Source organism: Lagenorhynchus albirostris, chromosome 3 (genome assembly GCF_949774975.1).
Source record: "Lagenorhynchus albirostris chromosome 3, mLagAlb1.1, whole genome shotgun sequence".
Classification (NCBI taxonomy): Eukaryota; Metazoa; Chordata; class Mammalia; order Artiodactyla; family Delphinidae; genus Lagenorhynchus; species Lagenorhynchus albirostris.
This window is the reverse complement of record NC_083097.1, coordinates 120,726,501-120,749,385: the sequence shown is the minus strand read 5'-3', so window position 1 is coordinate 120,749,385 and position 22,885 is coordinate 120,726,501.

The following is a 22,885-nucleotide window of genomic DNA, read 5'->3' as shown; positions in this document are numbered from 1 at the left end:
ATTCCTATCTTTATTACAGTATTTATCACACTGTTTAACAATTATTGTTTTACATTCTGCCTATTTCAATTAGTGGACCTCCTGAGGGGATGAACAGTACACTAGAACCCCTAATATAATTTTTGATGCATTATTGGTGCTGAATAAGTGTCTAAATGTCTACGATTACATAAAAGATGAATAGATCTACTCTTCCAAAACTGTCCTCAGTTGTCCATGGCTAGATTTGATTAATATTCTCATCATTTCTCATTAAAATCAAATAATTTATCAACAGTCCATTAAAGGGCTTCCCTGGTGGCGCAGCGGTTGAGTCCACCTGCCGATGCAGGGGACACGGGTTCGTGCCCCGGTCCGGGAGGATCCCATGTGCTGCGGAGCGCGGCTGGGCCCGTGAGCTATGGCCGCCAGGCCCGCGCATCCGGAGCCTGTGCTCCGCAACGGGAGAGGCCACAGCAGTGAGAGGCCCGTGTACCGCAAAAAAAGGAAAAAAAACAGTCCATTAAAGAAGGGGCAACCTTTACTAAGCAAAATGTGTAAATTCCCACAGTACAAATTCACCCAGTCTCTCACACCAGTCCAAAGGGCAGGTTAGAAACAGAAACAGACTCATAGAGAACAGACTTGTGGTTGCCAAGGGGAAGGGGCGGAGGGAGAGGAATGGACTGGGAGTTTGAGGATGGTAGATGCAAACTATTACATTTAGAATGGATAAACAACTAGGTCCTTATGTATAGCACAGGGAACTATATTCAACACCTTGTGATAAAACAAAGGCACTAAATTACTGGATCCTGAAGTAGTTTTTTGTGTATATTCCAAAAGCTCTTCAAAAATATCTCCCCACCAGAAAAAGATTCCCAGACATAAAAAAACATACTCCCCAAACATATCCCGCCTGACTTCAATAATCTACCCTGACTTTCCAGTTGTCATGTCCTTGGGCCTGATTTTAGGACCTTGGATTTCCTGCTCCCTAACTGATACTTCGGGTTTGGGTTGTGTATTCTGTCACATATATAACCCTAAGATTTAGTTACTGGTCAAAGAGGTTGCTTACTAAAGAGATCTATACAAAAATGAGGACTAGGTCCTGGCAAAATGTTTACACGTCTTTTCAATATATTCTCCTTTGACTCACCTCTGGCACCCCAAACATTCACTGTACTGCCTAGGCTAACTCCTTATCTTCCTCTTGCTACATCCATAGGCCCAAATCCTGGAGATTTCCAAATCACCAAATGCAAACCTCGGACTGCCTCAGAGACAACTTATTGTGGATTCCACTGCAGATCAAATATCCCCTTTCCACCCCCTCCTACCTCACTGAACCACCACGTATTTACCGTATTTACGTGACACAGACACACCGGGCTAATTCATTGAGAAAATCGGCCAAAACCTTTTTCTTTTGTTGGCTTAATGTAGGTTATCAACAAACAGCTGACTGACTCTTCACTTTCTATTCAGCTGGTTTCTCCCTGAGTACGTAGACCCAGCCTTTGATCATTTATTTGCTATGCAATGATTTTGAAAAATGCCTTGCTATTTAATTCTGACCTGTATGTTCCTCTCAGGTGTGCCAAGAGAAGGGCTGAACTGGAGCTGGGGCTGGGGTTTGCAAAGAGCTGCTTTGGCAGAAGAAGATACATGTAGGCAGGTGGTTGGCAGAGAGTGATGCTACCCAGCTGGCTGTGTTTGAATGGAAAGGTGGGTAGGTCTGGCTGTCATCGCCAGGGCTTGTTGGCTCTTGGCCCAAAAAGTGGGTGGAATTTTTAATACCAGAAAATGCCAATCCAAGATGTGAAATAGAGACATAGATACTTGTGTGGGAGCCAGACGTGGACTCCACCAAAGTCAGTAGGCTGTGGAGCAGGTCCAGGTGGTCTGGAGGGAAAGAAACGTGGGCAGAACTCTACCCATGAAGAGCATTTATGGGGGTATTATCTTGATGAGTGGGGAAGTGGGGAGATTACATCATGGCACACTGGAAAGCACACAGGACTTTAACAAACCTGAATGCAAGCATCACCTTGACCAGCTTCAGCTTGGTCAGGGTATTTTATTTCTTTTAATAGCATTTTCTTCAACTATTGAACGACAGGGTAAAGAACACTAGCTCTTAAGGTTGCGGAAAAAAATTCACTGATACACTGTATGCAAATGTTTTGTGAATGATATGATGTTTGCAAACAAATGTTAGGTGTTGTTATTTGGCACGGGCATAAGTAATTGCCTTTTAAAATAGAGGTTCTAGAAGAAATAGACAATTCAACAATGATTGCTAGAGATTTCAATATCCCATTTTCAGTAACAGAACTACTAGACAGAAGATCAGCAAGGAAACAGAAGACTTGAATAACACTACTAACTAGACAGCTATAGAGCACACCACCCAACAAAAACGAAATACATTCTTAAGTGCACATGGAACAGTCTACAGTATAGACCACGTTAGGCCATAAACTAAGTTAAAAAATCTCAATAAGTTTGAAATCATAGAAAGTATGCTCTCCAACCACAATGGAATAAAATTGGCCACCAATAACAGAAGAATATTTGGAAAATTCACAACCAAATGATAAATAATATATTCCTAAACAACCAGTGTACCAAAAAAAATTAAAAAGGAAATTAGAAAGTACTTTTATATGAATGCCAATCAAAACTTAAATGATTCTAGTGAAGCAATGCTCAGAGAGAAATTTATAGCTGTAAAAAAACACATTAAAAAATGTGACATCTCCACGTGACACTGTATAGAAAACCCTAGTCTACAAAAAAAAAAATTAGAATGAATTCAGTAAAATTGGAGGATACAAGATTAATATACAGAAATCTGTTGTTTTTCTATACACTAATAATGAACTATCAGGAAGATAAAGAAAACAATCCTGTTTAAAATCACATTAAAAAGAATAAAATACCTAGGAATAAAGTTAACCAAGGAGGTAAAAGACCTATGCTCTGAAAACTATAAAACATTAATGAAGGAAATTGAAGATGATATGGTGTGTGTGTGTGTGTGTGTGTATGTGTGTATATATATATATACACACACACACACACACAATGGAATATTACTCAGCCATTAAAAAAAGAATGAAATTTTGCCATTTGCTACAACATGGATGGACCTAGAGAGTATTAGGCTTAGTGAAGTAAGTCAGAGAAATATAAATACTCTACATTATCACTTATATGTGGAACCTAAAAAATAAAACATGAATGTATTCAACACAACAGAAACAGACTCACAGATATAGAGAACAAACTAGTGGTTATCAGTGGGGAGAGGGAAGGGGTCAGATGGGGTAGGAGATTAAGAGATACAAATTACTATGTATAAAAAGATAAGTAACAGGGATATATTGTACAGCACAGGGAAATATAGCCAATATTTTGTAATAACTATAAATGGAGTACAATCTATAAAAATATTGAATTATTATGTTTTACATATGAAATTAATATAATATTGTAAATCAACTATACTTCAATAAAAGAAAAAAATAGGAAGGGAGGGAGGCTGGGAGGGAGGGGAAGAAAGGAAGGAAGACAGAGACATCTTGGCTACTGTGAATAATGTTACAATGAACATGGTAGTACATGCGTATCTCTCTTCAAAATAGCCAAGACGTGGAAGCCAACTAAACGTTTGCTACGTTGACTGATGGATGGATAAAGCTTATGTTAATGCACAATCAAATGGATTCTATATTTAAAAGTAAGAAAAAATATTCTGAAAAAAGGGAGGGAAAATTGTTAAAGATGCATAAATAGTGAAAAAGTGCTCTCTTAGTATACCAAAGATTTAATAAAGGAAGACTAAAAATATTCATTGTCCTAAGAAAAACCTGTTTTCAGCTAAACTGGAGTTGGTCAAAATCACGTGCTCTTAAGAGAGACATATTAATCTTTTGAAAAATACTGACACTATGGATTATAAAGGATTTACTGCAAATTTACAAAGGAAAACATGTTTTTGCAACATCAAAACATTTAGCCAATTCATTAAACTATTTTGTCAGTGAGGCTGTTGGATACTATTCATAGAAAATGGCCAGGTGAGCAAGGGCAACGCTGAACTATATTCTAGCACCAAAGCAATGTTGATTGTACAATATTTTAATAAAATTGCAGAGTACAGAACTATGCCTGGGTGCTTATGCTATCATCATTAGTAAAACCAGGTGCTAATTAATCAATATTTATGCCACAATGACTGTAAAGGGTGTGGTAATTGCAAGTAGAGTTAGAAATAGACAGCAAACACATACAAAATATCCAGTACACGCTTGGCAGTCACCAAATGTCTAATGAATGGAATTAAATCCAGTCAATGAGATAAGACATATATATAAATGTGTATATATATATATATAAAGACATATATTATAAATGTATATATAAGTCAATGATATAAGATAAATGTATACATTTTTTAATACAGGAATTTGAGTTAGACCAGAAAAGCTTATCCAGTACAAGTGGGATTCACGCTGATCTTGAAGAACTCAGGCTCTTTAAACAGGTAAATAGAAATAAAGAAGAGAGAGGAATAACGTGAACCAATACCCACTGCGGCATTGGCATTGCATGGTCAGGGTACAACAGCGACTTAAACTCTTCACAATACAACAAGAGATGCCTCAAGTTGGCCTTGAGTAGAAGAACATATGAGCCTTCAGGACTCAGCCCTTCTTAAGATGCACCTAGAGGCAGGCTAGGAAGACACTCCTGGTCCTTTCCCCTTAGCCATCCCCTCTATTCTGGAACCCTGGGTATTACAGTCATCCTCAGAATTCTCACTCACAGAGGAGGCGGCCCCCATAAAAGTGAGTCTTATAAAAAAAAAAGTCCAAGAACCCTAGAACCTTCTGCACTGCAGTCTCAGCATCTTACAAGTCCTGGGGATTTCCTAGAATAAACAGATAAAGCTGACCTACAATAACTTGGGAAATGTCACCCTCCTAATAAAGTCCAAAGACTGCAGGGGGGAATGCTGTGTGTCATCTCAAGCTCCTTACAAAGGGTTGTATATTAACAGCAAATCACCAACTACCTCATCCTCCCATGCACATCAAGGAGGATGGCTTTTGGTGTCAATCTTTTCCAGAGTTCTATATTCTGTAATGATATTCATGGAAAACATCTCTAATCATTTCCTGACACTCAGATTTTTGGTGAGAGAATAGCGAAATTCCTGCCTTTGAAGACTCTGAGCTGTCTAATTTCCACAGAACATTACAGAGTCCAGGTTCCCTTCAGGGCCATGAAAAGCTTTAGGCAGCGAAGATAAGGAGGATTAGCCAGAAGGTCTTAAAACAATTAGCAGCAGTAATGAAATGAACAAAAGGAAGGTTTATAAGTTATATGTCTGGGCATTCACCTTATTCGTCCTTCAAGTAATTTTCAAACCCCTCAAGATGACAGATAAGTTGGGAGAGAATCCTCCAAGGCGTTACCTTACCTCTGTGGTTTACTTCATTCTGTGTTATCATCAAAGCCTCTACTACCTCAACACAGGTTAACTCATGTATCCTGAAGGAGCACCTCCTAAGTCCTTCCTAAACAGTAAGAACCCTGCTGGGGATTTCAGATACGAAGGCTGATAGGGCTCAGTGTCTGTCTTCAAACAGCTTACCGTGTATCATGGGAGACAAGTAAGTCGGTGCTGGGCTAGGAAGCAGAGTGGGAAGGGCCTCCATTTCAGTGGGTGACTTGAGAGCACAGACAAGCCGGACCAGGAGGAAAGCGTGAAACAATGAAGACGTGGAGAAGGGAGGGATATCCGAGCTGAGTAGGTAAGGTAGCCAAAGAAAGATGGAGAGAAAAGGGAGAAAGAACTAAATCAGGCAGAAGAGACAGCATGTGAAAGTGCAGGTGGCGATGGTGAACCTCCTGCATTTTGGAAGATGTGGGAGTTCTGAAAGGCTACATTGTAACTGCAAAGAGAGGGCTGGAAGCCAAAAAGCCTGGGAGGTAATAGAGCCATTTATGGAGGGAGGGGATATGAGAGAAGGAGCAAGTTGGGAGGAAGGCCGACATTGTAGTGATTATGAAGAGTTCAGTATCGAGAGACATCATTTAACAAAACGATTTGAATATAAAACGTCTTTCCTGAGGCTAAACTTAATATTCAATTTGTTCTATAGAGAAACAACTTTTTAATTTCCTTGGGGCTATTGGTTTCGACTTCATAAAAGTATTAAATTCACTGAAAAGTGTAAGTACAGCATGGACTTGTTATTGTAAATCTCCTGTTCTGCTTATATTGGCAAGCTGTTTTACAACCATGTTGACTCTTAAGAAATAATTATGAACTGTTCCTCATGGGGTTTGTTAATTGAATTATTGAGTGGTGCTGCACACGAAGTTCAAAAGCAGGATTTTCTATGCACAATACACACTAATTTCCATTGCTTGGACAGGACAGAATTATTTAGGTGTCTATTACTGCAATGGGGATCTACCAAGGAACTACAACTTTTAAATGAAAAAGAGTCCTTCAGGCCAATAGATCCACAAGGGAAACTGATATTCTTCTCTACATTTCCCAAAGATACAAAAGCACAGAGAGGAAAGGTAATTGTTTTGAAACCATGTGACATGTTGAGAATGTGGGACAAAACCCACATTCTCAGAGTTTATAAGGTGTTGCTATTATTGTAGTTTTGGTGCATTGAATTCAATAAGAAATGAAAAAGTTACGCAACCCATGATAAAGCTTTGTTTGGAGTTCAGTGAAGACACAACTGCCTCCTAGCTAGAGACCACATGTTCCTGTGTCAAGAGCAGCTATGCATCATGTATAAAACCAAGGTCAAATGTGCAGATTTCATGTTAATCATTATCTCCCAAGAGATCATTTTGTACAGTTTTTAGAGGGAAATTGGCCTCAATTTGTTATTTTTTTAAAACAAAAATGTCAAGCTGCACATGTTTGAGTTTATCTTAAATTTGTCTGAATAAAGCAATCCCTCCAACATATTTCCAGCATTTTGCAACGTCAGATGTTGCTTCCAGCTGCAAGAAAATGTATCCCTTATGCTCCTTTATGCTCTAAGCAATTTAGAATGTTTACATCTGTAGCAACAGTAGCTCCAGGTGGAGTCCAGCACCAAGAGGTGGTTGTTTCTATGCACTATTGGACTATATCAAAGACGGCATTGTCACATAGGTAATGACTGGCTTTGCATGTGGGGCCCAACATTTCAACAGAGCCTTTATTATTCATACCAATCTGGCTTTAGTTCATCTTCCATACACTCCAGATTAAACTTTCTTCATTATCATTATAGAACTAGACGAATAAGTGGCACATCTGCTCATAAAGTAGTTGATTATCGGTTCTGATAAGGTTTGGGATGAATAGAAAAATAACTATGGAGTAGACAAATGCACCCAGGTTTACGCCCATTGTGAAAAGCAAGACTAGCTCTGCTTTCTCTGAAAATCCATGGGTCTCCCCACTCCATTGAATGGGGAATTATTACCTAATGAGCTGATACAGTTTATCATGGCGGAAAAATGCGAAACAGACAGGAATCAAACCAAAGCAAATGCATAGAACCCTGGCATGTGACAAGAGCCTAATGAAGACCTTATATGGTTCAATTCAATTTCCAGCCCATCCTTCCAGAAGATAATTTGAAGATCTGTAAATGTTTTCCCAACAATCCCATATCAGATACTTCTGATGCAGCACAAGCCTGTATAAGTAAATCTGTTGATGATGACGAAGACATCAACACGTTACTGCTGTCCCATTCACATGGGGTTTACAATCAACCTTCTCTATTACTATAAGGCCCATGGTATCCATCTCAGGACTAGCACCAGGCCTACACAGTGTGAAGAGTCTCTGCCACTTCTGAATCAGCTCTGCCCAGGTCTATGTTCATGCAGTTGTTGGCATGAACAACTGACTGTACCTCCCATTTGCCACAGCCCAGCTGTATAGCTTAGTGAAGCTGAGGGCATAGGTATGAACGTTTTCCCTCCAATACAATCTGCTGTAGACACTTTTTTCTTTTTTTTGGTACGCGGGCCTCTCACTGTTGCAGCCTCACCCACTGCAGAGCACAGGCTCCGGACGCGCAGGCTCAGCGGCCATGGCTCACGGGCCCAGCCGCTCTGCAGCACGGGGGGTGTTCCCGGACCGGGGCACGAAACCCCGTCCCCTGCAACGGCAGGCGGACTCTCAACCACTGCGCCACCAGGGAAGCCCTGCTGTAGACATTTTTTAATGCTAACACATTTAAATCGATATAATCATTTTTGCCAGCTGCAAATATTCAATTGTATGTATGTATCATAATTCAGAACCTTCCAATCTGTATGCCATGAATGGGCTTCAGATATGCCTTCAGATATTGCTCTCCTTGGTCCTCAGGGCAGCCAGGTAGAACCAGGGGCTGCTCAAAATACAGCTGTATTAGAGTCATTTTCTGATGGCACTCCTCAGGCTTAAGCTTTGTGAAGACAGCCATTAACTTCCACTCTTTTTAGACAGTTATGCTCTTTCCAAACGTTCATTATTAGAAGCAAATCATTGTAAACATTGTTAGGCACATATATCTTCTCAGTTGAGGGATCTGATAATAGAAATTTAGACCCTGGTATTTTCAGCAGGTTTTTAAAGGCTGCAAGAAAAAGACATGCATAGAGTTTTATTGCAGAGATATGTGGAAATGTAGAGAAAGAGTGGTTGTACCTCCATCAGCTGCATTTCCTTCCTTCCTAGGCCTATGAAATTCTCAGTGCAGCAAGCACCACAAACAACAGTCAAGTTCATTTGACAGCACTTGGGGTAACAACTAGAACGGAAGGGACCTGTTTCATTGGGCTTACTGGGATTTACACATCCTAAAATAGAGCTATTGTCAAACTAAGACAAAGGAAGCTGGCTTCCCTAATGTTCAGCTCGAACATGGTTGCTTTGAGCCCGTATTTGATCCAAGGTACTAGAGGGGGTTTCACTTACATTTCCCATTGCTCTGTGTGTGTTTTGCATGTAGATGTGCGAGAGGAAGAGAAAAACAGACAGGTGAGCAGACAAAAAAGACAGGTAAGCCACATTTTCTAAGGAACTTGGCTGAAGTTTAAAAAGATTAAGTTAGAAACCGAAAGAAACCTTCTTCCAAAAGTAGGCATTACTAGCCCCATTTTACAACAAAAGATAAATGAGGCTCAGAGAATAACAAAACCAGCAAGTTTTCAAAGCAACCATTGTCTCAAAATCTCCTGTTCCTTTCTTTAAGCCAGCACTACCCTCCAGAAATAAACTATTAGCATAGTCTGCTTACATGCCAATTTAGGAATGTATGGTTAAAAAAAAAAATGCATTTTGATGTAGATGAAACTTGATCTTTATAAACCAGGTAAGTTCTCCATATTCAGTGTGAAGTTGCAATATCCACGTTAGTAGGGAACCATCGCAACCGATTGCCAAGACAGATCTCTATGGAAAACGGTTACCTTAATGATTACCCGCTGACCAGTCTAAGTTCTAGGAAAATATTTGCCAAGAATGTCCCCAAGATGCATATATAGCTCAGCACCATGTACTATAGCTTGGTTCTTTTGTAGGGCTTACCATTCTTACACAATCAGACTACAGAAAGGTTGCCAATATACAGACATAGAATCAACTGGGTCAATGACATCTTGATGTTAAATTCTGTAGAAACTGATTAATAAACTATGAAGTTGTAGTAAGTTATTGGGATGATTAAAATATAATTTTATGCATCTTTGGTTTGAACAAAATAGACGCTGCTTCTGAAAGGAGCCCATCATATACATCCCACCTGAAAAAACTCAGAGCTTTGCCTCCAATGTTAAATACATTCATTTGAAAAATAGATCTTAGATGAGCAAAACATGCAGAATAGACATGCGTCGATACTCATTTTATCCTGTATATAGTTAGCCACTTGTTTTCTGAATCAACAAAATAGTCCAGATCTGAACTTGTTCCATTATTAAACTCTTGAGGTCATTTTCTTCCACAGATATTGCTTTAGGTCATACCCTGGGCATACAACAAGGATGCAACAGTGAGCAGGATGTATATGGCCTCTGCCTTCAAAGAGCATGAAGTCGAGAGAGAGAGAGAGAGAGAGAGAGAGAGAGAGAGAGAGAGAGAGAGAGAGAGAGAGCGCGAGCGAGAGAAACAGGTAAAAAGGCAATTACTACACATTGTAATAGGAAGGCTGGTTGGAGAACAGCAAGCATGGTGGCCCCTAACCTAGACTTAGGAGGAGTAACATCTAATCTGATCTGACAAAAGACTTAGGTGACGGATGATCTGTAGGGAGAACAGTATGTGAAAAGGTCAGGTGGTTAGAGAAGGTATACGTTCAGGGAACTGCAAATATCCAGACGTAGCTAAAACACAGTCTACATGGGAAATGGTGTAATAAGAGGTTGGAGAATTAAACTGTAAACAGATTGCAAACCCTACACAAATTAAAGAATTTGAACTTTATTCTGAGTGCAATGGAGGGTGGGGTAGCTGTCATGGTCCGAACGCGGGTTGGAAAAGAATTTCCAGACACAAAGCAAAATGGAAAGAAGATAGAATTTATTAGAGGGAAGGGCTGCTCCCAGAACAGCAGGCCGACTTCCTAGTAGTCTGGGAGAGTTGAGCCCAAACATGTGCTACTGATCAGTTTTTATAGCCAGAAAACAAAAGGAATGGTCCAAGGTAGAAATTTCCTTTACTGATTGGTCGAGGCACATACACCTTCCTTCTATAGGGCGGGAGTGGGACAGGCCAGATGCCTTTCCTTATTTGGGACAGGTCCCCTTGCCCAGGTGGGCGTTGCCCAGGTGGGCTCAGAAATTTCGTAACCATCGCAACAGGGTGGGGAGGGCGATTAAGAGTCCAGTAGGGGTGTAACATGACCCTTTTTCAGGCAGGGTCGCCCTTTGTCCTTGAGGCACTGTTGTCCTTGGAGCACCACAGTAGCCAGATAAAAAGAGGCCCAGCTAAATTTGAATTTAAAATAAACAATGAATAACTATAGTGTGTCTCAAATATTGCCTAGAATATGTCACACTAAAAAAAAAAAAATCATTGTTTATCTGAAATCCAAATTTAACTGGGTGTCCTGTATTTTTATTTGCTTACTCCGGCAAACTTAATAGGAAGCCACTAAAAAAGTTTAACCAGGGGAGTGACGTGATATAATCTGAGCCTTAGGAAGATACCACTGAGTGTGATACAGAAAACAAATTTCTTTTTTTTTTTAATCTATGACAGTATTTTTGAGCAGCTACCTTATATACTAGACAAAGCTTTAGATAAAACAACACACTTTCGTGATACCAGGTGAAACTTAGAGCAATGTCTCTGGAGCAGCAAGCTCCCTGTTCTTGCCAAGTAATTCCACCTATATTGATACTGAAGAGGTAACTGAGTGACTGTGGAGGAGAGTAACACTGACTGTGGAGCCAGAGCACCTGGATTCAGCCTTTGGCATTCTCTAGGCATGAACTGTGCAACCCTGACCATGACATTCAACCTCTATATCCCAGGGTGTGTGAAGTGGGAACATAATAGCACTTTTTGCAAATTATGACCAAATGACAATCAAATACAAGTAAAGCCTGACACGGGAAGAAATGCCATGAAAGCATCAACTCTTGCTGTATTAATTGTTTTTTTCTACAAGCAGAATCATTTTAACTTAGATAAACTTACCTAAAATAAATGGAAAACCGATTTTGCTTACCATGAATATAAGGTAATTTAAAAACTAAATACAGCAGCAGCAACAACAACCAATCATACTGGACTTATTCTTTCATAAAATAGCAATGAAACATTTTAAAAATCTAACCGTTGCATTTTACAGAAGAGAAAGGGATGTGTCCCAAGGTCTCGGGGTGGCTTAAACACACAGCTGGGAATTTATGCTCTTTAACAAATACAGAGATTTCTCTAACATACTTATGGTTGCCCCATCATATGCCTCTAGCATACACCCTCGCCGAGTTGTGTAGCCTTGAACCTCCAATGATTCTAAAAATCTTGTAGCTCCAGTCTCACCACTTGGTTTCCCATCTCTGAACCTTTCTTTATTGTTGCCCATCTCTCTTTCCTCTCACCCTTCCAAAGTCCTTTTTCCCTCTTTTTTTTTTTTTTGTGGTACGCGGGCCTCTCACTGTTGTGGCCTCTCCCGTTGCGGAGCACAGGCTCGGGACGCGCAGGCTCAGTAGTTGTGGCTCACGGGCCTAGTTGCTCCGTGGCATGTGGGATCTTCCCGGACCGGGGCACGAACCCGTGTCCCCGGCATTGGCAGGCGGACCCTCAACCACTGCGCCACCAGGGAAGCCCTTCCCTCTGCTCTTAAGGGTGGGTGAACTGGATGAGAAGCAGAGTTCTCTAATTGGAGTTTCTACGGTCATGGGAGACAGGCCCCCAATGGAGAAGTTTCAGAAAAAGCTTCTAACTCTCTCTCTCTCTCTCTCTCCTACATCTGTAACTCTTTATATCTCTGGCGTCTGACCCCAGGGTCCAATACCTCTCTTAGCATTGGGTCCCTTCTCTTTTCACTTCCTTTAGCTCCTCTCTTCTTTACTCCCTCTTTTGTTCCTCTTTAGTTGTTTCTATTTCTGAACCTCTGGAGGCAAGGAAAGTAGGAAGTAGACTCCATCAGCAGGCTTAATGCAAAAACAGACAAATATTTCAATTGCTAAAAATCAAAATATTTGCTCATGTGCCGCCTAAAATTATCCTGCCTGACACATTTCAGAAACCTCTGCCATAAAGAATTCTGTCCTGAAATACAGGGGAAAAGAGAATCAAACACAAACAAGGAGCAAACAGCTGAAGCCCCAGTCATCTGACACTAAGAAAGCAACACCTGTCCCAGGAGCCAACACTGATAACCAAGGACAAAGCTTTTACTTTTCCCTGGCAAGTCTTTACACATGGAGTGATGATTTATGAGCTCGCAGAATAAACAACGCCCTGATAATGCCGACGCACAAGCCTAGCACCATTTGCCTTCCCGCATCTATTTGTCAGATTTTACAAGTCAAGGCGGCCCTCATAACGATTTTGATAAAACAATGTGATTCATACCTGGATGGCTGCAGAGAACATTCAAAATACAAAATCCATTTAGTACCGATTAGCCTTAGAACATTATGTAATCTGTCACAGTGGCAGATATCAGCGAGAACATTTTTCTCTTTCCTTTGCAACAGTTTATCAATCACCCTTGCTCCTGACAAACCCTTAGGAGGAGAACATTTATCAGGATGTATTAGAAGACTCTAAAAATAAAAGCTGAAACTCGTGTTTTACAAGGAGAATACCGGCTGATTGTAAAAATTAAGAAGAGCCTGTTGAGGGGCCATTTCACTGCAGGCAACAGGAGAAGGTGAGCTTGCAGAGTGCTCTCGAGTAGAGGGAAGGACCCTTCTGGAGACTTGCTAAAACTTGTAAAGTGCAGAGTTGAAGGAGTTAACACAGTACAGTGATTAACACCTGGCTTCCAACAAGACAATGGAAATGCATCGATAATTCAGGGCTTTTCAAACTTTCAAATGTCCCAGAATTCAGGTTACCCAGGAGTCAAACAAGAAACAAAAGTCTTGTATGAGGAATGATAATATTTAGTGCTTACACAATATTATGCTATTTATCTTGAAAACGGGGCAGGAAGCGCATTTCACAGTGAGAGCAGCAATCTTGCAAGTCCTACAGCTCAGTCCGTGTTTCTACTTGGCCCGTCCTTTAATTCCACCAAGGCCTTTATTCCACTTTTGGGAAAACCGTTTTCCGGCGTGGCCTCCAGGAGCGGAAAAACAAAGTTTCTCAGTGCTGGCAGCATATTAAAATTACTTGGGAAGCTTTAAAAAGGAAGCACTAAAACGCACCCCAAAGCTAGCTAAATACTTTCTGGTGGTGCTAGTTCCCAAACCGGCCCCCAATACACAAAGGACAAGAAGAGACCTAAGAAAGAGGCAGACAACTCCAGACTGTGGTAGGTGTCAGTTTTAAGAAGAAAAGCAACTTACATTCGAGACTTGTTGTGGACGCCGCGAGACGAGTCGATCTCCACACCTACCCACCAGCGTCTTCAAAGTTTATAAAGACTGCTTAAGTGGTTACCCTCCAGGTGGTTTCAATACCTCAATGCTCTCCCTGGGCTGCCTCCTTGAAAAAGGCTTCAGCTGTGGGAACGGTGGGCGGGGCTTACATTCCAAGGACGGGGGTGGGGGGTGGGGGGTGGGGGTGAGTAGCCTCTGATCGCTGGGGTCAGCCTCAAGGGGCAACCAGCAGTCCCAACCTCTCTAGGGCCCCCCCAACATTTTACCCCTTGGGACCAGCTCTTACCATTTTACTCGCCCCCCTGAACGGTCAGCAAGGGGTTTCATTAGCACAGTGGTGGCTCCTTTGCTGGCTGTTCGGCTGCATCGGAGGCAGATGCCACAGCAGGAGTATAGGCACATGTAAGAGAAAATACAGCTTATGACATTAATTCCCCAAATAAGTAAGATTTTTTTTTTCCACCAAGAGCCCCGTGATCCCATCCATTGACTTACTAAGTCCCCTAAGCTGGAAGTCTGATCACTTAAGGTATTCACTTGTGTCCTCATGTGATTTAATAAAGATGATACGTTAGCAGCCTTATCAAGTATAAACACACAACACTCTGGATAATGGCACGGGTGCATCCCTGCAAGGAAGTAATAATGTCTAAGGCCAACTATGATATTGTAATTTATAGTAAGAAATACAAATTTGTCTTCAGCCCAGTTTCCAGCACAGAGCTCCTAAAATTCTTGGAATTTCCTAATTGATGAGGGGGGATGGGGGAAGGAAGGTGTCTTTCATTATGTTAATGAGATGACTATTGGACCCTACTTAAGGGTGAGGTGCTGGTTGCCAGGGGAACCAACCACTGGATGAAAGGTCTGGAAGTTTCAGTTCTACCCTCTTGACCTCCAGGGAGGGGAAGAGGGGCTTGAGGTTGATTTAATCACTAATGGGCAAGGATTTCGTCAATCATGCCTATGTAATGAAGCTTTTAGAACAGCCAAAAAGAATGGGGTTTGGAGAGGTTAGTGAACACATGGAGATTTGGGGAGAGTGACAGACCTGGGGAGAGCATGGAAGCCCCATATTCTTCCCACATACCTTGCCCTAGGCATCTCTTCCATCTGGCTGTTTTTGTGTTGTAACCTTTTATAATAAACCGGTAAATCTCGTAAGTAGTGTTTTCCTGAGTTCTGTGAGTTGCTCTAGCAAATTAATTGAACTTAAGGAGGGGGTCTTGGGAGCCTCTCATCTATAGCCAGTGGTCAGAAGTACAGGTAACAACCTGCACTTGCAACTGGCATCTGAAGTCCAAGGAGGAGGCTGGGAATCTCCCATCTATAGCTGGTCTGTCAGAAGCACAAGCACAAGGTAACAACGTGGGCTTGTGACTGTCATCTGCAGTCTGAGGTTGGGGGGGTTGGGGGTGGCAGTCTTGTAAGACTGAACCCTCAGCCTGTGGAATCTGATGCTGTCTCTGGGTAGATAGTAACAGAATTGAGTTGAATTGGAGGAGAGCCCGCTGGTGTCTGAGCACTGTTTATTAGTGTTGCATATCCCTTACTCTTGTTGGATCATCCTATTTTGGAAGACAGCTTTTCTTATTAGAGACATTTCGGTGCTCAGTAAAGACAGGTTTGCCAGCTATCATTTAAGGCTTGTTGGGTGAATGTAGTAAGGGCTTCTATGTGTGTTGTCATGTCCTGCAGGCCAGTGTAGAGGACAAAGCGGCCACATGATCACACCAGTGGAAAAGAGAAGGTGCCCACCTAGCCTTGATGAGAGGAAGGCTGGTAATTTTAGCTATGGTGGGGTGGATTCTCCCCTGTGGCCAGGGAAACCCAGAGTGCAAGCTGTTCAACCACTCAGGTAGAAGCCAGGACCAAAGATCTGTGCCACACAACCATTGGGTCCCATGTAGGACTACCCAGTAAATACCTGGGCGACACAACCATCCAGTGCCAAACCAGTCACTAGCCTTTAGTGGGACAGAATGACTACACAGTTCCAGTGATATCCATCATGCCACATCCCTAGTGCAATTGGGTTTGTTCTGTTTAGAGTGATTTTTTTTCTTCCCAACTTAAGGGTGCCAGATGCTAAAATGTCCATAACATGGAGTGAGCCACATGAACCCATCTCAAATCTAAGTGTAACTACCTGTGGCTCTGGAGGTGATATTTTTAGGACCCTTCCAGTCAGCAGTTTGATGGGCTGCCCATGTAGTTTCACTGACAGAAAAAGAATACCCATGCCCAGTGTTATTGATATTGTGTGCCACAGGCCAGGTTTTTGGAGCAATGTTGGTAATATCAGATGAATTAAGAGAACTAGTCTTAAGTTTTTCTTCCTTAGTGTATTGTTTTATGGCCTTCTAATCTTCTGCCTGGAATGGTGATATTCACCATGGCAATCCTGAAGTACTGGGAAGTTTTAAAATCCAAATCCTCAGGTCACATTCAACACCAATTACATCACAATCTGTGGGGATAAACCCAAGCATAGTGTTTTGTAAAGCTCCCCAAACGATTCTCATGTACAGCCAAATTAGTGGACCAGTGGTCGAGACCACTGCATCTCAACCTTTATTGTGCATACGGACGATTCAGGGATCTTATTTTTATACAGATTCTTATACAGTGCATGGAAGCTGCACTTCCAGCAAACTCCCAAGTGATGCTTCTGTTGCTCCTCTGAGGACTGCATTTTGGGTAGCAAGAGAGATCCTAGAGGAATAAATGCAAACTACTTACGTATCCATTTAAAGCCCCCTGTATTCATCAGAAAAATAAAATTACATGCTTGGCCTAGAGAGCTACAAATTTGTATCTCATGAAGAGCTATCTAAGACCTATAAGCTCTTACTTAGCACATTCCCATGTACTTTTCTACATCCTTCCTCTTAGAAGATATAGAAAATGGGAAAATGAAGGATGACTATTAGAAGAGCAATTTGAAACCATCATTTGGTGTCCAGTCATACATCCTGCCTGGATCCATCCACCATTTCCCTAGAGGGAAATAGCAAAATGTTCTATGTCACTAAAATGTGGAAGCTATGAGCAACCCAGTCTAGAGACTTGAGCCCCAAGAGCTGCAGACTATAGGAACCACGCTGTGAGTCTCCCCTTGTAAATGGCCTGAGAGTCTGACTGAGCTTAGAAGCTGTCCCAACTCATATATTGTAGTAACAGCAGAATTCGGTGTCAGAAAATCCTTAAAGTATATAACCATGGTGGGAAGTAGCTGAGAACAGCCAGCTCTTCAATACTCTTAGTAGATATTTCTTGTAATTATCTCCCTATTTTGATTTTCACACTAATCATCCTTGTCCAGACTTCTTTTTGTTTTAAATCCTAAGACTACTCTATCAATTTCCTAATTGGCCTCCCTATTCCATTCTCTACTCCATTTCATACCCCAAATTTCTATGCAAGTAATGTTACTAGAAGACAGCTTTCATTATCATGCCATATTTAGAAATCATTAATGGTCCCCACTGCAAGTAAAGTAATCATTGTTGGATGACTCCAGCGGGTGAACCTCTGAGAAACCCACAAGCATGCTCTAGGAGCGTAACCAGCTACTAAGCTTCCAATGCACAGAGGACTCAATGTTGGATTAAAACTATACCGGCTACTGAGAAACCCCAGTAGGAACAAGCACAACGACCACCCAGATCCTGGTTTCTAATACTATTCTCCAGTGAAATAAATTACGTCTCCTAAGAAATGGCTAATTCTCAGGCCAGGGCAGGGAAAATGCAAGATGAGCCTAGAGCATCTCTTAGCATCTCTTAGTGTGTAAAAGTAAAGAAGTACTCAAAAATCAAAGGATGGGAGCTTGTCAAAGGGCCACAAGAGCCAATCTAAAAGCCGCCAATGGCCAGAGGTGGAACAATTGAGCAACAAAATAAATCATGAACACAGTATCATATTACAACACAAAATATAAAATAAATATACCTGAATTCATGCTGATATAAATGAATGAATGGATGGATAGATAGATAGGAAGATACAATTGGAGAAGAAGCAAATCTTCCTTACAGAAGAGTTCCAAATAATTTATGTATAAATACCAGGAAGTGAAGCTTATCACCTCTTTCCCACCTCTTTGAGTATGGCTGGCCTTAGTGACTTGCTTCTGAAGAATAGACTATAAGATGGGAAAAAGCAACTTTACAATGCAGAACCTGGAGAACATTACCTTGGCCAGGGTATCAAGATTAACACCACCAGGAATAATGTAACCAAGCAGGACCCTATGAGGCCTTCCCAGGACATACCCCTGCCTCCCCATGTCCTCTGCCTGCCTTTTGTCTGTAGAAGAAATTTAGTCAAAGAATAAATTTAATTAGAGAAGTGAGAAAATGCAGAAAGAAATGAAAACAGTCAAGCAAAACAAAATAATAATCGTTTAGCCATTAAACAAATGCAAGAACTTTTAGTTCCTCCTCAAGGGCTATAGAGAATATTCTGAGCCATGTCCTTTGAGCTGTTTTGCAGATACTGAAACCCCCACCAGGTGGAAGAAGTTAACTGTATGCTGCCTACAAGCATGTAGACCCCAGATGGGTTGAAACTAGAAAGTTGATGATGTTGACTCCCAATTACCCCACCACCAACCAATCAGAAAAATGTCCATGAGCTGATCACACACCCCACAACCCCCTCCCTCAACCTGTCTTTAAAAACCTTTCCCTGAAAGTCTTCGGGGAGTTTGGGCCTCTTAAGCACCAGCTACCTGGACTCCTTGCTTGGTGGCCTGCAATAAACGCTGCACTTTCCTTCACCACACCTGGTGTCAGTAGATTGGCTCTACTACATGCAGGTGAGGAGACCCAATTTTGGTTCAGTAAAAATAAGTCATGTTCACAGCACTTACCCTGAGGTGATGTAATGAGAAAGGCACTTCATCTCTGTGGTCTTCTCAAAAACTCACAACTTCAGTCTAACCAGGAGAAAAATATCCGACAAACCCAAACTGAGGGTTTGGGTTTGTCAGAAGGAAAGACACTGTACAAAATACCTGACCAGTAGTCCTTAAAACTGTGAAGGTCATTAATAACAAGCAAAGACTGAGAAACCTTCACAGACCAGAGGAGATTAAAGCTATATGCAAGTGGTGTCTTGGATGGGAACTGAAAACAGAAAATGGACATTAGTGGGAAAACATGTGAAATCTGAATAAAGTGTGAGTTTGGTCAATAGCAGTGTAACCATGTTGCTGTCTTAGCTGTGACAAATGTCCTGTATGATAATGTAAGGTGTTAACATTAGGGAAAACTGGGTGAGGGGTATATGGGAACTATCTGTACCATCTTTGCAACGTTTCTTTAAATCTAAAACTATTTTAAAATTCAAAGTTTCCTTCTTTAATAAAATACCAGCCATGTCAGAGACAACACTCTTCACCTTAATTAGCCTCCTCCCCACCTGGACTCTGACCCTGAAGCAGCTAATAAATATGGAAGGAGATGGACCCAAAAGGAGAACAAGTTTTACAGTTACACAGAGCCTGGCACATAAAAGTTACTCAAATTTTTATTAAAGAAAAAAAAAATAAAACAGAATTAAAGATCGTGCAAAGAGTTGTGGAAAGAAGGTGTAGAGTTGGAATAGACAGTCTTAAACTGATGTCACTGAGAAGATGGAAGGATAAAAAACTATACCACAGAGAGAAAGTGAATTGTGCCGTCAGTTCTCTGTGAAAATTGAGAGACGTTTATTCTAACTGGAGGGTTCAGATCCATTATCTTAATACAGTCTCACAAGAGTATCTGGACAGATGTGAGTATTTCTATTTCATAGTTGAGGAGACTCAGACACAGGAAGGTTAAATGCTTTACTGGATGTCTTCTTGTGTCCTTGAAGAAAGATGTGAGCTGACGGCAACGAAGGTAAATTTGTTCTAGGCCCACAACTTACTGATGAAACATAAATGACATACAATCTCCCATCTCTAACACCTAAGGATTTATTAATTAGCAAGTGTAGAAGCTGCCAGATTGTGTTGCTCTAAATGACAACGGGCAGGATCTATGCGTTAACGTTAGCAGAGTGTTAAACCAATCTGGCTTTTGAAGTTTGGAAATTCTTTAACAAATTGAATAAGTGTGAACAGGATTACCTAACAAAACAATCTGAATGCCCAGACTTACAACCATCCGCTGAGCCAAAATTCCTAAACCTTCTGTAGATCACAACTCAAACTCAAGCGTTAATTTTACCGTCTTCTTTCGTACTGAGTATCTCACCAGTAGGCTGTTGGGATCTCTCACAAGTGTGATACACCTCTTTGGGAGGAGGGAGAAGGGTAGTGCACAGGTGGCAGGAAAGCGCCCTCTAATGTGGTGAGTATCAATTCTGCTGCTCCACAAACCAGTGCCGGATCTCCACATTGTCCTTATACCTCTCCAGAAGGCACCCCCTTGGCAAGGACTTGCAGAGATGATGCCAAGCAAAAGGGCTCATGCAATGGTGGTCACCAGCTTTGAAAACTCTTCAGGTTAGCTGGCACTCCAGTTGAATCTATTTTTAAAAATCTCTTTTGAGACCAGGTACACTTCCTAAATGAAAGAGCCCTGAGTTCTGAAATTAAACATTGTCTGTTCTGGCTTGGGTCTCCTCTTCTATGGGTTAAAATGTTGCCCTCTTTTTTGTTGTAACTTTTGTCTAGAATCTCATCATCGTCATGATCATCTTCATCACCACCACCACCACCAAAATTAATCACAGCAATATTTTACCAAGCTTCTGCTCTGTGTGAGATGTTATACTAGTCAGTCTATGTGCATTATCTCCTTCAAGTACTCCTTGGGGTACTTGGGGCAAGTACTCCTATTATTAACCCCATTTTTTGCAGAGGGAGAAAAAAGGATACCACCAGGAAATAACAGGACCCTGATTCAAACCCAGCTTCGAGGCTTTGCTCTAACCATTTGGTTAATGTGCCTTCAGAGTTTAGGAGAAAACTTGTATGTTCTGTTCCTCATCTACATTAGGTTAGGTTAGATTAGATTCCTTCTCGGGGTCTTTCTGACTTTCACATCAGAACGTAAACTCCACAAGGGCAGATTTCGTCTTCTTTCTTTCTTTTCATTTTCACTGCTGTGTCCCCAGAGCGGGACAAATGCCCGGCACAGAATGGGCACTCAATAACTTTTTATGGAACAAACAATTAATAACACTCTGTGGAAGGAGTAAAATATATTGGAAAATCTTGAAACTTGGAGTCACACAAACTCTATACTTATCAAGTAAATTAATTTTAGGCAGATTACAAGATGTCTCTGACCTAAGAAAACAAACATAGCAATTCTTCCTCTTGAGGACTAATGAGAAAACCTACACAAAACCCCAGAGTTGGCACATGATGAGACTTCACGATTGCCACCTGTCAACAGAAGTTTCATTTCATTGCCTGTTTCTGTCTTCTGACCAGTTTTCTTATTAGAAATCATGTAAATGAATCCAAATTAGCCCCTCAATAAATCTGGCTCCATCATTCATTGGTCGAACCCCTTCTGTGAATATTCAGCAGATACATTTGGATTCTAGTTCCATAAACAAAAGTAGCCTCGCCAGAATCATCGGGAGAATCTGCCTGAAGGGAGACGATAAGCCCGAGTGATGACTGATCAGTGGAGAGCAAAGACGGGTCGGCTTTCATTTCAGGCAAGTAGGGACACGGGCATTCGTGAGAAACAGAAGTTAGTGGTTTGGAGGAAAGAGAGATTACAACAAAAGGGATCATTATGGCTGACATGCTTCTACTGTAAAGTACTGCAGAGAGTAGGCTCTTACTTTTATTCCTCAAAAACGAAGCACCGTGTGCTAGTTGGAATTCTCTGTAGACATCTGAGTGTGTGTGTACGTTCCAGTCCAAGCTTTTGGCAAACGAAGAAAAAGTTTCAGCACAGATCACAAGACCAATGTTCTCCAAGGAGGGAAGAGAAAGCTAAAGTTTCCACAAAGCTCTTTTGTATTGCTAAGTACATCCAAAACTATTTGCCTTCTCCTGCTCCAAGAATTTTCTGTGTTCTTCTCAGCACCGGCACAGCAGACCTGGAAACCAATTTCCCTGGGGCCAGGGGCTGGCACTGAAGTTGATCAGTGTAATCCAGGTTGCAATATCACCTGGCAGTTTGTCGACTCCCAACAGATGTTGCAAAAGGCAGTCCAGATTGGCCGTCCTTTCCCTGGCAGCTTTCCCGTTTGGTCTTCTGAGGTCTGATGCTTCCTTGCAGTACACGGTATCTGCAGAGCGGATGTGTTAGAGAGGGCTATTTTTCTAAGCTAACTCCCCACTACTGTTTGCCGATTCAATCCCAGAATGTTCTCTGTAGAGGCTTCTCACCAAGAGGAGGGAACAGAACTTATTCAAAGCTGTCTAACATCTGACAATTTGAAATTATGCATTTGCCTTCCCTGGAAAGAAATAATAAAAGTATTTTATTTCACACTGAAAGTTGTTCAACTATGATATACAAGAAGGGGCACAAAATATGATTTACCTATGGCTGAAAATACTGAAGTTGGTCTGAACTACATTTAAAGGTGACTTTGAGTGCCTGTAAAACACACTAGCGGGCTTCCCTGGTGGCGCAGTGGTTGGGAGTCCGCCTGCCGATGCAGGGGACACGGGTTCGTGCCCCGGTCCGGGAGGATCCCACATGCCGCGGAGTGGCTGGGCCCGTGAGCCATGGCCGCTGAGCCAGCGCGTCCGGGACCTGTGCTCCGCAGCGGGAGAGGCCACAACAGTGAGAGGCCTGCATACCGCAAAAAAACAAACAAACAAACAAAAAAAACACACTAGCTA